Below are 18,610 nucleotides of genomic sequence, written 5' to 3'. Positions count from 1 at the left end.
TCCTTTTAAACTCATATTTATTTTAATAAAAATGTGGTCAGGATGACGCTGAAAGCGTGGTACGAACGTATTGCAGGAACCTATCACCAAAGTACAGAACGACCAGTTCAACAAAAAACCTTTCAACATAATTCTAGTCATAGTACATAATTCCATTATTGTGAAATCCATTTCATCAATTTATATAGGAAGTCTCTCATACAGCTAGAGAAGGCTGCGGCAGCGAAGCAGAGGGTCAGGAATAGCTAAATATGCACATGAACTTCGTAGGCTACTGAATAAGAATAATTTAGGAAAAAGAATGATAAAAAGTAGCATTATAAAAAAAAGGCAAGTACCCATTTTAGTAAAGCTGCTCAGTGCATATTATACTGTATATGTAAACTGCACGCTTAAATAGGCTACAGTAGGTAGGCCTACTTATAATTCGGACAGGTTCACAACTAATGATAGGAGTTTCCAATACCTACTACAAGGGGAATCTCAAACGATGTTTCGAGAAAAATAAAAAAAAATCGTGTGAAGACTATACTGTAAATTACAAAATCAAGGCTGCAAGGAATCGAGAAATTGTTAATATAATACATCACAGTGCACTACCGGTACTTAAATCGGCCGTTACATAACCAAACTGGAGGTAATATAACAAACAGTTTTACGAGTGTACACCTACCGAGTTAAAAGTACGAATCTAGAGACATTCTCGTAATATATCCTCACAATGGATAGCTTTAGGTATATGTACACCAGTTCATAGTAATTGCAAGGCAACGTAGTATGTTTATAGCAGTAGCCTACTTCAGCAAGCAAAACGAATACTTCTACTTCCTAGCCTAGTAGTAGTCTTTCGGGTTTAAGACTTAATCATGGATATTAATGGCGGAATGGGAAGAAAAAGATACTTTCGTATGCAAATTTTTTTTTTAAATTCCTCAAAACGTAAATCGCGGAAACTATTCGAGTAAAGTTCAATTTCATTCCTTAGACTTAACCTTCTCATTGTTGAAATAATCGAAAGCACGATTATACTTGCATTCATGGGAGTAAACGAAATCTCTAATTAACCATGCAAGAGCTACTCAGAATTATCAGTGGAATAAAATCAGACCTTAAATAATCCTTCAGTTGGGAGGGAGGAACTCCCTCGGCAGACCTGCGTAATGGAAAGGAAGAGAAAACTGTAGATTGTAGTCCGTAAGGAAGATCATTTCCTTTTCTGAGACAAGGCTTCGAACGGCTCATCTATAGTGTGTACAAGTAGGCCGTGTGTGGGTCTATGAATAGTGCTTCCGTGCTCTTAAATTAAAACTCGTAAATAATGTGATGGAAATATTATTTTAGAAGGGTTTAGGGATCTCATAGTAAGAAAATAGATAGGCCTATTCATGAACATGGATCGATATGTGCATCTTGATAATAGACTTCTATGCCATTCAGCTTTCGTTCTACTAGCGTCAAGGACTCAGTGATGCACTTTCAATTTCAACACACGTCGTCAACACCTGTTGAGCAGTAGCGACGATTGGGAATTAGAAGTGGGGAGGGAGGGAACACAAAAATTGATTGGCAACAAAATGTCCCCGGGTCCAAGATATATTGCACGGGGGGCATCAAAATTGAAAGAAATTGCTATAAAACGAATTTTGATAGAGGGTTGACATTCTACCAACTTAAGTGCGGTAATAATAATACTAAATCTTTCACCAATTAAATAAAGTACGGCGTGATTATAGAATTCAAAAGTAATTAAGTATTTGACTAGATAGTAATGAAGTAACAGACTATGTAGAATTGAACAGATATTGACTAAGTGAAACTGCCAGATCGACGAAGGCAAGCGGGTGACATTGGCAAAAATATACCCCTGCTACCATGGGCGCCCGCAAGGGGGGCAAGGGGGGGCACTTGCCCCCCCTGGAATTCTAAAGATGTTGATGTTCAATTGTTTAATATCATACTAGATTATTTCATATACTGAAATTACTGACAGTCAGCTAGCATATGTTATAACTGGAAGTTTCTGTAAACAATTTAATGTTGCTGACGTTATATTGGTTTTTATATTCAAGAAAATTGTTAATGTGCCCCCCCCCCCTCCTGGAAAAGATCCTGCGGGCGCCCATGCCTGCTACCCTTCGTCGCAGAACATGCTTCTCATAGCTCCGCGGGTCTCCACTACTTGCTCTGACGCTGTACACCCGCGACAAATGGCATTTTGTGCGTGTTTCCGCTAAATATTCTTCTTAATAATTAAAGGGAGTGATTAGTTGAAAAGACAACAGGGTTTTTACAAATTGCTTTCTTCTAATAATTCCCTGTTTCAGGCGGCTAAAATGAAATAAAAGAATCTCCATAAAGTAAGGGGCCCCCCTAATCACTGCTTCTGCTGTGAAGTACATCCACGGTGTATCCTGCCTGACGTGAGGGGCTCTCAACTGGGACGCGGGGGTTGCTGGTTACGGGCGAGTGTGGCATTGCCTCCACTCGTGCTAGGCTCCTCCGACTACTCTTGGTTAATTCTTGTCTCCGACGGCACTAGGTTTGCGAGGCCTAGGCATTCTTTCACCAGGCGAGTTGGCCGTGCGGTTAGGGGCGCGCAGCTGTAAGCTTGCATCAGGGAGATAGTGGGTTTGAACCCCAATGTCGTCAGCCCTGAAGATGGTTTTCCGTGGTTTCCCATTTTCACACCAGCCAAATGCCCTTTCCTATCTTATCGTCGCCGTAAGACCTATCTGTGTCGGTGCGACGTTAAGCAAATTGCATATATATATATATATATTCTTTCATTCTCACATCCTTCTATTTATTTTGCCAATACCTTCATTCCTCATTCTTTCTTATTAGTGCTGGGAGATGATGCTTGCCTGTTTGTACTTCCAACTGAAATAGTAATCCCCAGCACTACCTCTATGTTCTAGGTAACCTGTCCTCCTCCATTCACCTGAAATGACCCCGCGACCTACACAAATTCATATTCACAGCTTCATTGACTGATTTCATTCCCAATATGGCCTTTATTTCTTCTTTTTGTCAGTGCCCTTTTACCATTCTCCCCACCTGTTTGTGCTAGCAATCATTCTCGCTATCTTCACTGTCTCTTAATTTTACCTTACGAATAAGATATCCAGGGTCCACCCAGTTCTCACTCCCGTACAAAATGTAGATATAAAAACAGATTACAATGCGGTCGTGAAAATTCAATATTCATTGCTTTACAGACAGTTTTGCCCAAATGCTAACTTCTTCCTTACAAACTACTGTGAGCTCGCTCCATTAGCACAGCAGCACCTAGATTCGATTTCCCTTACTATATACCATGCGAGGAGAATACACATCCTCCCCTCAGAGTGGGAGCTGTAGAATAAGAACCACGATATCCCCTGCCTGTCGTAAGAGGCGAGCAAAGGGGCCTTATGGGCTCTTATTTTAGGAATGTGGATTAGCGATCACGGGGCCCTCAGCTGAGTCTTGGCACTGCTTCCACTTACTTGTGCCAGACTCCTCACTTCCACTTTACAAGTTGCTTTACCTCGCACCAGCACAGATAGGTCTTATGGCGATGATGTGATAGGAAAGGGCTAGTAGTAGAAAGGAAGCGACAGTGGCCTTAATTAAGGTACAGCCCCAGCATTTGCTGGTGTGAAAATGGGAAACCACGGAAAACCATCTTCAGGGCTGCCGACAGTGGGGTTCGAACCTACTATTTCCCGAATACTGGATACTGGCCGCACTTAAGCGACTGCAGATACCGAGCTCGGTCTCCTTCGTATCTGATCTCCCATGGTCAACTCTTGTTCTTTTCTAACCATGACTGTATTATGTTCGCGAAGCCTAGGGAGTTGTTCATGTTCACGACCTTAGTGGACCGTGTCTTTCTTTGACCGATACCTTCATTTTTCGAAGTATCGGATCCCTTCCATTTTTCCTTATGATTTGTGTTAATAGAAGATCGATCCTAACCGACCTCCTTGGTCAGCTCTTGTCCTTTTCCGACCCCGTCGGTTTAGGAAGTCTTTCATTTTCACGTCGTTCATGACCCTTGTCTTTCTTTGCCTGATACCTTCATTTTTCAAAGTATTGGATTTATTCCTTCTCTCTGATTAGTGGTATACAGAGTATGGTTGCCTAGTTGTACTTGCTCTAAAAACAATAAACACCACCACCACCGCTAAAGGTAACCATGACAATGACAGAGAATACGCATACGCCACACCACTGTTGTTAGGGCTATCTGTGACTCGCATTTGATCAATTACGTCCTCCGAAGAAAGGTATGCGTTAATACCGAGGGCGTTGGCCATGCTATAAGGGTCGCGTAGATGTGAGCTTGCATTAATGCGATTGTGGGTTCGAATCTCACCCTCGGCAGCACTGAAGAGAGTTTTCCTTGGTTTACCATTTTCCTATTGTCACACCAGGCAAATGCGTTAGTGCGACATTAAAATGCTAATAATAATAATAATAATAATAATAATAATAATAATAATAATAATAATAATAATAATAATATGTCCGGGCGAGTTGGCCGTGCGGTTAGTGTCACGCGGCTATGAGCTTGCATCCGGGAGACAGTGGGTTCGAATCCCACTGTCGGCAGCCCTGAAGATGGTTTTCCGTGGTTTCCCCATTTTCACACCAGGCTGTACCTTAATTAAGGCCACGGCCGTTTCCTTCCAAATCCTAGGCCTTTCCTATTCCATCGTCGCCGTAAGACCTATCTGTGTCGGTGCGACGTAAAACCACTGGCAAAAAAATATATAAATTAATAGAGTACTCCTCACTCCCAGTAGCGAATGACCAGCAACTGGGAAGAACTTTATTATTTTTTTTTTTCGGGGGGCCCCCGAAGCCCGCTCCCCCCGCGTGACCAACGACTCAATCTACATGACCTCCGACATGCTATTATTTCTAAGAAGAAGAAAGAGATAGCAGGGAGGAGTGGGAAGTGATACAAGGAGTATCTGCCGGTTTCCGAGTCAGACTCGCCACCACGGCAAAGTTTGTATTGGTTGGATAGTGCTAAGGTATGGTATTGAAGGGTCAGGGAAAAACCACATAGGCAGAAAGAAGAAAGAGCCTACATGTAAAACCTGACATCTTTTGATAGCACATGCAAGGATGTGGGCTGGAAAAAGACCAGAGGTTGTGTTAGTTAGGAACAGGTAACATGCACAAAACATAAACCAATTCCTCGCCATTCCATCGCCTGGGGATCAGTCCGTCTGGGCACTGCTGGGACTAGCGCGGTCCTTGCCGGCTGCGGAGCCATGCGTCAAGTACCACTAGGGCCTGTCGCACGGCTCCACCTCCTTGGGGTACCTCGTACCCAGTCTCCGATCCCGGAGAATGAGGCCAAGCCCGCCGAGGCGGGGGCCTCCTGGAATGGGGTGGGTCATGGCGCCGGGCCTCCTTCCTCTCTGCCCGCGCCATGGCCCTGTAGACTGGGCAACTGCGGTGGGAGGCCGGGTGGCCCCCCGCGCAATTGGCGCACACCGGCGCCTCCTTAAGTGTTGCGCAGGCCGTGTAGAGGTGATCACCACCACAGCGGTTGCACTTCACTTGGAGTCCACAGCTAACTTGGCGGTGGCCCCACCTCAGACAGCGGAAACACTGCAAGAGCTACTGAGGGGGACGTTGTACTCTCACCTGACTGCCGCTACCCGCTGAGGTCCTCTCCTGATTGGCTCCTCGGTTGACTGCTGTCCTGGGAGCAGTCTTGGGTTGCGGCTGGGCGGTCCTCTCCTGATGAGCCAGCGTCGCCTTCTGGTTCCTGGTGCGGCGTCTTCTTCTTCTTCTTCTTCTTCTTCTTCTTCTTCCCTGGGGCTGCTTCTCGGCTGGGGGGAGGCCTCGTCCTGGTGGCCCTCCTCCCGACCTGGTGACCCCGGGGTGACTGGTGGTTCCGCTGTGTTGCCATCTGCTTCTTCCTCCTGGGTGGCGGCGGCGGCGTCGGTCGGTGCTAACACTCGACTGCGTTCCCTGTCCTGTGGGGCGCACATCGAGGTCTGCATCTCGAACGACATGCTGGCTGGCAGGGCCTGGACGGCGGCCTCAGCACGCCAAGGTGCGTCCTTGTCCACTGCCGTGCTGCCATCCACCATCACGGGCGCTCTCCTGGTTTGCGCCCGGGTTACAGGCCCCTCCTGGTAGGCCTGCGTCTGCGACCACTTCGCCTTGGTAGGTGGGCGACGATCCTGGTTGGCGGCCTTGTTGGTCTGCGTGTACTTCGTAGAGTACAGCTTTCCAACTGGGGTCGCGTCGTCGCGGCGCTCGGGAGCGCCGCCGTCATCCTCGGTCATTGGCTCCGTCTGCGTGGCTGCCTCCTGGTAGCCCGAGACGTTCAGGTGCTCCCTTAGTCCTGGTAGCCGGGCAACCTGGAACTGCTGGGACGCGCGCTCCTCGTAGACCCTGAAGCTGGCTGCGTCGTTAGGGCGAATGATGATCGCCCAGGTAGCAACCATAATGCCGATGATCGGCAGGAGTGGCTCTCCGATGAACTCCGCAGTCGCATTCAGGTTGTCGAAGACGCGCAGCGTCCCCTGGTGGTCGTCTTCCCCCGGCCGGTTGAACACCACCAGTCCCGGGCGTTCATAGCTGGGGGCATCCGTCTCGAAGAGCGCGTCTTGTAGCTTCTCGACGGCTCCCTCGTAGTCGTAGTCGACCAGTCTCACTGGTAGGGTCGGCTTCTCCATCCTGGTCCTCCTGTAAGAAATCCTGAAACAGAAGAAAGAGCGAGCACTGAAAAGTGCTACAGCTCAGACAATGCTCCTTCGAAATGTACTAATAAGTACAAGTGCCTGGCTGATACTTGAAAAGTACAGAGCGCCTGGCAAGGAGAGGGAGAGCGCAGCGAGAGGCACGTACGTCCTTTCACTACGGCAGGCAGCTCGTCCTTGTGTCTGGGAAGAAGTGGGAGTGTCATTACTTATATAGTGACCACGATACTTAAGTGACGTGCGCAAAGTAAATTGACGGGAAGGACTGGCTGTATTCAGTCCTTCCCGCTGGAGAGAGCTGCTGTTCTCTTCAACAAGGAGTTAAGAAACAGCCGCATTCACACACACACACATACGAATGAAAAACAGGTAATTAGCCCTATTTTCCTTTTGTTACCTTAATGTCACAGCAGCTGCTGAAAATCATTTCCATTTTCCTTTATGCAGACTTGGCGTCTACGAAAGAAATTCTGTGACATCTCCTATTTCACTTATCAGTTATCCTGATTTCATGTTCAAGTTTTTCGTCAGTTAAGAACCCATTTCTATGCGGCACATCCTTAAAAGAATAATTGAGACGGACCTAGTTCCGCGCCACTTTTCGAACAAAGCATAGACATCCATGCGCACCACTCTGGTGGCAAGTTTAGTTATTAATTGGTGGATAACAGAAATAGCAGAGTAAGAATATGTCAGATATTGGAACTCCTGGAAATATAGATATTGCAAGAAAGTAGAAAGGGAACAACAACTCTTGTGTTGGTGGGTGTAGTAATAACTACAAGAATACTACCCCAGATAATTCGTTTCCCACGTGGAAAACAGAAACGGACACAGTCACACAATCTGCATCTTGTCTTCCAAGAAATTCACACAACAATTGGCTTTACGTCGCACCGACATAGATAGGTCGTATGATCCTTCGTCGAGTGCAGTGACAGTTTATACCACTGCATAAGTCTTCACGTCCGTCGACATCCGCACACCAAACTCTAGCACGGCAATTGATAGTCGCTTAAAAAGTGTATAGACAAGTGGACTGAGTGGTGCTCGAATAGAGGTTTCACCTCAGGACTGGTATTCCCACTTCAGGGAGACTTATTTTCTGCTCCAAGCTCACCGAGAGGACAGTCTACGTCTCTGCCTTCTCCACCAAATATTGCAGAGCAGCGAACTGGATCATGTATCATAACGCCGTCACCACCACCAATGGGACATGTACCACCACTACATCGACGACTTCTGTTGCGTCAACCGTCCTCGACTCCGCCACCGTAGCCTACCGTGGTGCCATCATGTCCTCCTTCGCTGATCCCAACTACCAGGCGAGATTTCTACCTCAAGTTCCATCTCCAACGTGGGACACCAACAGCCCTCAGTATAAAAGGTCTGCCCCAACCACCCCTCCAGAAGATGCACAGCCAACCCGACGCTTGGCGGTCAACATGAGTAGTGGTGTGACGCCGGTTCTGATCCACTTTGGGGTGGGGGGTGGGCGGGGGGCGTGGTCTGTGCTCTGATTGGTTGGGGGGTGGGGGTGGGGGCGTGGCCTGTGCTCTGATTGGTGGGTGGGTGGGGGCGGGGCTTTGCTCTGATTGGTGGGTGGGGGCGGGGCTTTGCTCTGATTGGTGGGGGTGGGTAGTGCTGGGGGGAGGGTGGGTGTGTTGGTCTGTCTCTGTGGGGGCGGTGAGCGTGCGTGCGCGCGCGCGCGCGTGCAGGGTGGTGGGGGCGGGGTGTGGCCTCCACCCCCTTGGCGGAGGGGGGTTACGTTTCCCCCTTTGTGCAGCTGTGTGTGTGGCAGGTGCGCGCTCCCCTCCCGCTGAGTCAGCCTTAACCGCGTTTCCCTTTGTGCAGCTGTGTGTGGCAGGTGCGCTCTCTTCCCGCTGAGTCAGCATGGCGTGCAGATGTGCTCCCCTCCCGCTGAGCCAACATCGTTCCCCCTCGCTCCCCCGCTGTGTCAGGCTCGTTTCCCCCCTTCCTCTGTTCTTTTGTGTGTGGCAGGTGCGCTCTCCCGCTAAGTCAGCATTGTTCCCTTCGCAGGTGCACCCTCTTGCCGAGTCAGCATTTTTCTCTTTGTTATTTTTAAAGAAAATGTGCGCACGTGTGCTCTCCTGCTGAGTCAACATCGTTATCTCTTATTTTTAAATGCATGTGGGTGCAGCAGGAGTGCTTAAGAAAAAGTGGGTGTTATAAAATTAGGAGCGTTGTTGGCTTGCACGTACGCTTTCAGGGGGAGCGCTCTCCCCTCCCCCCTAGCCTAACCACCTACAGTTTCATCACGTGCGCTCCCCTGCTAGTAAATAAGCGTGTAGTGCCTAAGAGTAGGGGTAAGAGATTGAGTATATATGCTGGAGGGTTTTGTAGACTGTATCAGAGATTCGTCTCAGTTATTAAAGGGAATACTTTTCAACAGCAAAATGGTACGAGTGAAGCAGACGTTGCCGCGATGCTATAAACCTCTGGACTTGAGGTTTAGCCTTCAGCAGCAGCAGCATCAACAGCAGAAGGAGAAGGAGGAGATGTTACCTACACCACCACCGATGCAGAGCTTTCCTCAAGTCCAAACACTATTGGACTTGAGCTGTGGTAGCCTTCAGCAGCGACAGCAACATTACCAGGAGGAGGAGATGTCGTTGGACTTGAGCTATAACGGTAGCCTGCGACAGCAGGAGTTGCAGACCACACCACCACTTCGTAGTAGAGTTCAACCTCAGCAGCAGCAGCATCAACAACAGCAGTAGGAGGAGGAGAAGGAGATGTTGCCTACACCACCACAGATGCAGTGCTTTCCTCAAGTCCAAACACTACTGGGCTTGAGCTGTGGTTGCCTTCAGCAGCGGCAGCAACATTACCAGGAGGCGGAGATGCTGTTGGACTTGAGCTGTAACGACAGCCTGCGACAGCAGGAGTTGCAGACCACACCACCACTTCGTAGTAGAGTTCAACCTCAGCAGCAGCAGCATCAACAACAGCAGTGGGAGGAGGAGAAGGAGATGTTGCCTACACCACCACAGATGCAGTGCTTTCCTCAAGTCCAAACACTACTGGGCTTGAGCTGTGGTTGCCTTCAGCAGCGGCAGCAACATTACCAGGAGGCGGAGATGCTGTTGGACTTGAGCTGTAACGACAGCCTGCGACAGCAGGAGTTGCAGACCATACCACCACTTCGTAGTAGAGTTCAACTTCAGCAGCAGCAGCAGCATCAGGAGAAGGAAGAGGAGGAGATGGACTGCAGTTTACAGCAGGAGGAGGAGGAGGAGGAGCTGCATAATAGTTCAATTGTAAAATGGATTGAAGAAGTGGTGATATTAATAAGAAAAGAAGAGGAAGAAGAGGAACGACAGAAAAAATCTTTTCCTTTTTAAGGAGGAGGAAGAGGAAGAAGAAGACCTATATGATGAAGAAGATAGTGATGATGATAATGTTGAAAAGACATTCATCAAAGAGATGAAAAAAATTTTCAGTTTTGATTCAGTTGCTCAAAGGGGGCTTGAGGAGCAAGGGTGTTGCAAAGCACCCAATTTGGAAAGAAGTAACAACGGAGAATTTTATACTTGTAAAAATTGTAAATGCATAAATATTTTTAAAATATTGTTTTGTATTGTATTTTGTGCACTATTTTTTGTAAATATATAATTATTTTTTATATCTTTTTTATTTCTTAAACCTTTATCTGTATCCTTTCATTATTACTAAGAGCAGAAGGAAGGAAAAAAGGAAACAAAAAAAGCACAACATCTTTTATTTTTTTATTACAATCTATTCCTTACAATACATTAGTTTCTTTAATCCAAGAATTATGAGAATCATCATACCCTAACCATTTTACAAGCACTTTATTTCCTTTCCTTCGAAGTACGCGTTCTACTAGGTAGATGTCTGGATGTTTAGTCTTTTGCAATTCTTCTGTGTAGAAAGAACCAGCTATTAGATGTTGTTGACAATCTTTTAAGAGGTATGTTACAGGGTTAGTAGGTTGCACCTTATAAATAGTGAAGAGCTCAGTAGTCCAGTTAGGTGTATACCCTTTTTCAAATTGATGTTTTTGCTTGCTGATGCGAACAATATCACCTACTTGAAATTTTCTCTTTCTAGTATCTACTGTTTTAATTGTGTTATACACTGTTGCAAGGAGTCGATTGTCTTTTACATCACAAGGTTTCATTTTAATAGTACGGTGATAGGTGTGATTATAATCATGGATAAGCTTTTGTAATCTATGTATCCATGAATGAGTTCCTTGTTTAGCAAACATTCTCCACATACGTTCACGAAGTGTTCGGTTGAAACGTTCTACAACACAAGCTTTCATATTGCTGTACGTTGAGTAATGATTAATGTTGTGTGATGTGGTCCATCGTTTGAACTCAGCATTGTAGAACTCTTTTCCTCTGTCTGTTTGAATATGTTTAGGAAATCGTTTGCTCTTATTGTATATCTTACGTAGCACTGCAGCAACTTCTTTTCCACTCTTACTTTTTAAAGGTTGTGCCCAAGCATATTTAGAATAAACATCTATAATGGTTAGCATATACTTAAAACCATTATTTTCTTGAGAATAGGGTATCATTTCTACTAAATCCATTTGGTGTAGATCATCTAATCCTTTAGTAATAACCCTCCGCCGCATGTAACATCTGCGAGCGGGGCGGTGTAACTCTCTAGCAATATTAGCTCTGATGTCAACACTCATTCTGATGTGGTGTAAAACGAAGACTGGTTATTTATGCAATAATTCGAGCTTCTCGAAGTTCTTCAATAATAGATAAAATTTCGTTTTCGTGTGCAGTATGACCTGCAGATTTAGAAGCCATTAACAGCTGTAGACGTTGTACAAGCTCATTAGGATCATCCCAGTGTACATAGTCAACAATAGGTTGTTGATGATTATATTTCCACTTCAAACCCATGCCTGTTCGCTTTCTTTTTCTACATGGCGAACTTTCTGTAGAGAAGAGTGGTTTAATAATGTTTGTATATTTATACCCTCGATTAGACATTAACTGTTTATCCGATCGATGCTGAACTCTGTGCGCGTTTGTAGATTCTAATATTTTTACATAATTTGAAAGATCTCTCTTTGTGTATATACTATTATTGGGGAAGGATTTAAAAATTAATTCATAAAGACCCCGTGTGCCTTTATAGCTTTTGTTATTTATGACTATGTCGTTACCGTGGAAACGTATTTCTGAATCACCAAGAAACCATCTAGCTTCTTCTTTTCGTACCCCATAAACTCGATCTAATACTTTGCGTACACTGTGTGGTTGTGTAAATAAATCCAAGTAAGAAGAAGCAATATTCCCTATTATTGGCTTCTGTGCTTTAAAAATGAATGGAACTTCTGCATAGGGTTGTTCTAGAAGAGTTCTTTCTTCGTTTTCTTTTGTTTCTTCTGCTTCTTTTGTTTCTTCTGTTTCTTCTTGAATGATAGGAGGTGCTGAAGGAGAGTTGAATGAATTAGATTTTTCTGAGACGGTAGCCAGTAGAGATTTTAAGGGTTTGGATATAGGACTAAATGTTTTTTCAAGTTGATTTTCTTGTAAAAGCTCTCCTGATTTAAGCGCATCATATTTATATTTTACATTTTTAATAGCTTGCGCAAGATATTGATTGTCATATATGTCTTTCTTTATGTCAGATTGTACTTGGTTTCTCGAACGGATGCTGTTTTTCAAACGGGTGTTCGTTGAACGGGTGCTGTTTTTCGAACGGGTGTTCGTCGAACGGGTGCTGTTTTTCAAACGGGTGTTTGTCGAACGGGTGCTGTTTTTCAAACGGGAGTTCTTCGAAGGGCTCCTGTTTTTCAAACGAGTGTTCTTCGGACAAGTATTCGTTGAACAATTCATGTTTTTTCAAAGAAGTTCTGTAGATCTTTAGCTGTTGTTCTGTATCTATGAGCAGACAAACCCATAATGGTATTGTAATACGTTTTTCAACGCTTTTTATTCTATCATAGAGAAATCCAGGTTTGTTGTGTAGTCAAACACAATATGTAAAGGTAAAGTAGTCGTTGAATGCTTACCATCGTCTCCAACCAATTTAAATTGCAGTTTGTCTTTTGCGTGAACAGTAATTATAGTTCCTTCTCCGATTGTTATAACATTTTCATTATGTTTACACTGAATCTTGTTAGCTGCAGGAACAATAGACAATACTTCAAGTGTTCCCGAGTGTGGTAACGTGTATGTAAGATGTCCATTATTGAGACGATAAAAGGGACTATCGTACATTGATGGTATGCTTGTTATTTGTAGAAGGAAATGAACAAGCAGCTTATTTTTAAAGCCTGTACTATAGATAGAACGCGTTCATTTATAATGCTTAATATATTATCTTTTGTTTCAACGATGGATTTTTGGATCCATTCTATGTTCTTTTCGTTTAACAAATTAAGCGTTTTAGTCATGCTAGCTTTGAGTGTAGCGATGTCTTGCTTATAGGTAACCTCTATGTTATCGGTGTGCTGCTTGTTGTACGCATAATCTTCCAGGTGGTGCAGAGTGACAACATCTTGAGCTTCTTTGGGGTTTGAAACACCAGATAGTCGTTTGTCATTTATATCAATAGTCTCTTCGTTAATATGAAAATGAGCAAAGTGATTGCTAACGTTATTTTTAAGTTCATTGATATCATAGATCAGTTATGAAATTTTTAAGATTAGCTATGTCTTGCTTATGGTAGACCTTTATTTTATCAATATCTTGTTTGCCACATGCATAATTTTCTAGATGCTGTAAAGTGACGACATCTTGAGCTTCTTTGGGGTTTGAAACATCAGATAAACGTTTGCCTTTTATGTTGATAGTATCTTCGTTTATATCAAAGTGCTCAACGTGATTGGTAACGTTATTTTTAAGTTCATCAAGATTATTGACTACTACATCAGTTATGTGAGTTTGAAGATTAGCGATGTCTTGCTTATAATTAGTCTCTATATTATCGGTGTGCTGTTTGTTGTACACATAATCTTCTAGGTGCTGCAAAGTGACAACATCTTGAGCTTCTTTAGGGTTTGAAACCCCAGATAGTCGTTTGTCTTTTATGTTAATGGTTTCTTCGTTTATATCAAACTGAGCAACATGATTGCAAACGTTATTTTTGAGTTCATTGATATCTTTGACCACCACATCTGATATACGGGTTTTAAGATCAGCAATATCTTGCTTATAGGCAATTTCTATGTCATCAGTATGTTGTTTGCTGCATGCATAACTTTCTAGATGCTGCAAGGTCACCCCATCTTGAGCTTCTTTGGGGTTTGAAACCCCGGATAGACGTTTGCCTTTTATGTTGATAGTATCTTCTTTTATATCAAAGTGAGCAACATGATTGGTAACGTTATTGTTAAGTTTATTGATATCATAGGTTACTACATCAGTTATATGAGTGAGATCAGTGATGTCTTGCTTATAGTTGGCCTCTATGCTATCGGTATGCTGTTTGTTGTATGCATAATTTTTTAAGTGGTGTAGAGTAACAGCATCTTGATCATTTTCAGGGTCTGAAACATCAGATAGGCGTTTACCTTTTATGTTAATGGTTTCTTCTTTTATATCAAAGTGAGCAACGTTCTGTTTAAGTTCATTAATATCATTTTGATGGTTGGCTATCACACAGTCTGTGTATTGTTTGTTATATGCATAATTCTCAAGATGATGCAACGTAACAACATCTTGAGAATCAATTGGATTAGAAGCTTCAGATATGCGTTTATTGTGTATATTGAGGTTATCAGTGTTTACTTCTATAATGTTATTTTGCTTATTTAAGTTTGATTTGAGTTCGTTTACAGCTTGGTTTATGCTTTCTACAACAGCATTAACATCTTCCTGACTAGATGCATACAGTTCCAAATATTGTTTATTTACCGCATCAAGAGGTTTTCTCGGATCTTCTAAACCGGTTAGTCTTCTTTTCTTAACATCTATATCACTCTCTGTTTGAATATCAAAAATATCAGCGTAAGTGTCAATCTTACGTTTCAATTCATTAAGTTCTTTTACAACTGATTCGTCTAAATACTCTTTAGAATGTGTATAATTATGAAGATGTTCCAAGGTCACTGCATTAGAAGCTATGTTTTGATTTACTATTCCGGTAACTGTAGTGGATCCTAATTCCAAACTTCCTACTCCAGAATTGTTAACAATTGTTTTCTTGAATTCGTTAAGAGAATCTACAACAAATTTTTTATTACATGCATCATTTTCAAGTAGAGAGTCGGCTACACAACGTAGTCGCTTATTATTTAATGAATAATCTCCATCTTCAGTGCGGTATAAGTTATTGGCTACAGCTTCAAACAAAATACCATCCACATAAGCCTTAGTTGGTATATCATCTTCCAGTACTGGGTAAGATACAGCAACCTTAACATTTCCACATACCTCCATGATGTTTACACTCACTACTCAGTAGATCAAATGAACATGATCCATATTATATTCGCAGTATTTATACCTTCCGTGTATCGAAATACTTATCGAATCCATTACGATACCGTCCGTTATGTAATTCACTATCTTTATCGATAACAAGGAAACTGTATCGATTTTTATTCCAACACTGAGCGCAGAGTTCTTTAAACTCATCGAAGCTCATATCCGTATTAACATGATCATCGTACACATGCTTTAGGTTTCCAACATCTTGTCGAAATAATATAATAAAATTTGCGTTATCTCGAAGTAAATGTTTGGGTAGACAGGTGTAAGTTTGACATAGATAAAACACGTCAACACCAAAATGTCTAGCCATACTGAAATATGTTTTCATTATACTTTGTTTATCGCACGCTACATCATCGAAAATAATCACAGAGTGAGGTTTTGTTTCTTCAGGACGTATAACATCTTCGTTTTCAGAATAGCTGTAATAGGAGATACTTGGAATGGAAGCCAGCACCTTTTCTAAGCGAGCATATTTACTTTGCTGTAACGATTTCGAATAGACGTAGACGTTGGCGAAACGCAAACCATTTGGGTGTTCCAACAGATTAATCATAAGATTAGTTTTTCCACAATTCGATGGACCACATATGATACAACGCAAAGAGTTTGGAAGGAGAACACTGTGGCGTCGCACAGCATTTTGTTCTCCTCCTCCATCACCGTCTTCTATTACACGAACAGGTAGAGAGATGGTTTGTTTTACCGTTTTAACCATAGCGGACTGAATGATATGCATCACCTGCATGCTTATATATATATGCTTACCATGAGGTGAAAGCTTTCACACGATGTTTATCACTCGAACGAGTAACAACAACGTTACTAGTACAACAAAGACGAAGAAAAATAAGAGGAAGGAGAAGAAGAAGAAGACTTGTTGTGGACGTGGGTTATTGAATAAAATTATAAACAAAGGTATTGACCACCTCCCATTTGAAGCACACATTCCAGGTTACCAGTATTGTGGACCAAGCACCCGACTCGAAAAACGATTGAAACGTGGTGATCCAGGCATCAATCCTCTAGATAAAGCGTGCAAAGTGCACGATATTGCGTACCAAGAAACTGATGCAAATCATCGACGTGAAGCCGATCGAGTATTAGCTTCTAAGGCTTGGGCTCGAGTCAAGTCACGGGACGCAAGCGTACGGGAAAGGCTTGCGGCGTTAGCCGTAGCTGGAATTATGAAAGGCAAGGTAAAGCTAGGAGCTGGAAAACAAAGAAGACAAAAAAGGAAAAACCATTTATTGTTAGCTATTCAGAAAGATCGCTCTGCGCTCGCACGTCTAGGACCAGGTGTCGGCATCAAGCAGGCAGCTTCCGCAGCACTCAGAGCTGCACGCAAAGCTGTAGGAAACAACAACAAGAACAACAACAGTGTAGGAAAAAGAAGAAGAGTTATCCCATTACCACAAAAAAGTTGGGGGGATTATTCCACTTATTCCACTATTCGCAGGCCTATCAGCCTTAGGAAGCCTAGCGGGAGGAGCGGCAGGTGTAGTGAACGCTATAAACAAAGCCAAAAAAGCAAGAGAGCAACTGTCCGAGATGCAACGTCACAACCATGTCATGGAAGCAGTAGCTTTACGGGGCGGAAAAGGCCTCTATTTAGCTCCTTACAAAAAAGGATTGGGTCTATACCTCTGAAACTACCATACAAACCGCTCTGTAACATTGAATTACATCAGTATGCCTTACAGTTAGGAATTCCTTATTTTCGTGGTGTTTACATGAGAGACACGTTGCCTAAGTACGCACACAAAAACGAGAGTTGTATTGTAAATCTAGAACCCTCTTCCCTTTCCGGTTCACACTGGGTAGCAATATATAAAAGAGGGAAGCATGCACACTATTTTGACAGTTTTGGTGATTTGAGACCACCTTGTGAAGTATCACGCTATTTGCGTGGTTGTAACCGTATTCTATATAACTACGAACGTTACCAATCTTTTGATAGCATTATTTGTGGACATTTATGTCTACAGTTTTTACTAACTATAAATACTGCTGATAAATGTTGACAACACATCATTCATCATGAAGAGTAGAAAGGAGTCGGTGTACACGTTGACTGGAAATGGGTCGGAATTGAGCATGGAACTATCTCCAGCGCTTGTTTTAGATGACTATTCGTACGAAGTAGGCATGAAGAGTTTGTATACCTCATACACGATTCCTAACATAACTAAAAATAATAATCTTCTGAGAATTAGGTATGTAGGTAAACATAAAGATATCAATCATGATATAAAGATACCACCAGGAATGTATGAAATTCAGGATCTTATAGATGTTTTAAATAGAAAGTTTGCACGAATAGGAGATACTCCTGATCAAACACATGAATACGAAAAGAATGGTACAAACAGACCCAACAGTAATTTTACTTTAACCTTTGACAAACATACTTTAAAATCAAAGCTTTACAGCAAGTATACAATTGATTTCACCGTTGACGATTCTTTGGCACCTATTCTTGGTTTCGGGCGAACTATTTTGAAACCAAACACGACTAATATCTCACCTTCCCCTATCTGCATTTCGAACATTAACGTTATCCGTGTAGAGTGCAATATTGCAAGCGGTGCATTTTTAAACGGAAAACGTACACATTCCATTTACGATTTTTATCCTAACGTTGCTCCAGGGTATAAAATAGTTGAGCAACCCTTACCTATCATTTATTATCCTATTGCCTTACAAAGTGTAAACAACATCACTGTGACTCTCAAAGATCAAACTGAAAATAAGGTTGATTTGCTTGACGAAAACCTTTCGGTTACGCTTCACATACGACCTATATAATGAACACATGGGAATCGTCTACAGAAATACAAGCGATAGAATTGGTAGTGGAGAACGTAAAGCTTCGAACCACATCTATCTAAAACCATTGACGTTAAGCAACAAACGGTATCTGGAATCTTTAGGATACAAAGTTCTTTACCCTTATAAAGATATAAAACTAAACAGACACACCTCGTTCTCACCTACAGTCAGCTAAGCCTTTATAGAGTAAACAACATATTCACCATGTCTCAAGTGCCAAAAGAAGAAAAACCGTTTTTCAATCATTCTACTTCGGGTACTGCAGGATACAATGATGAAATACGAATCCCCTATTACGCGAGCAAGGATTCTATCGCTTGTAATCCTCACCTTATAAGTACAGTTACAGGCGGAATCTTAAAGTTATTACAAACGGACACACGTACACCCAATATGTACAACAGTTACAAACGAAAGCTTTAAGTTTAAGTGCTATCAGCCCTTATAAAGGTAAAACACACTCTGTGTTTTGCTCATAGTGAGCTAAACTTTTGTATGGTAAACAACACCTCCACCATGTTTCGTACGCTAAACATAGAAGAAAAACCTGTTTTCAATCGTTCTATTACTGCTGTTAAGGAGCGAACCTATCGCCCTTACGCAGGTACAACA

At 42.8% G+C, this 18,610-nt stretch overlaps 1 protein-coding gene across 3 annotated transcripts in view; it reads right to left on the bottom strand.

Moving 5' to 3' along the window:
* The window catches only part of LOC136885771 (gastrula zinc finger protein XlCGF57.1-like), a 712,640-nt gene that overhangs the window by 52,096 nt on the left and 641,934 nt on the right, over positions 1 to 18,610 (bottom strand). For 2 of the 3 annotated variants that reach the window (XM_068230204.1, XM_068230207.1), the window contains exon 1: positions 1,109 to 1,238. The exons of the other annotated variant lie outside the window; for it this stretch is intronic. The gene's annotated coding sequence lies outside the window, so the exon portion shown is untranslated. Of the gene's footprint in view, positions 1 to 1,108; positions 1,239 to 18,610 lie in introns of those variants that run through there. 3 annotated transcript variants of the gene reach the window in all.

The sequence above is a fragment of the Anabrus simplex genome, chromosome 14 (genome assembly GCF_040414725.1).
Source record: "Anabrus simplex isolate iqAnaSimp1 chromosome 14, ASM4041472v1, whole genome shotgun sequence".
NCBI lineage: Eukaryota > Metazoa > Arthropoda > Insecta > Orthoptera > Tettigoniidae > Anabrus > Anabrus simplex.
The sequence above is the reverse complement of the archived record's forward strand: the minus strand, read 5'-3'. Positions and strand labels throughout refer to the sequence as shown.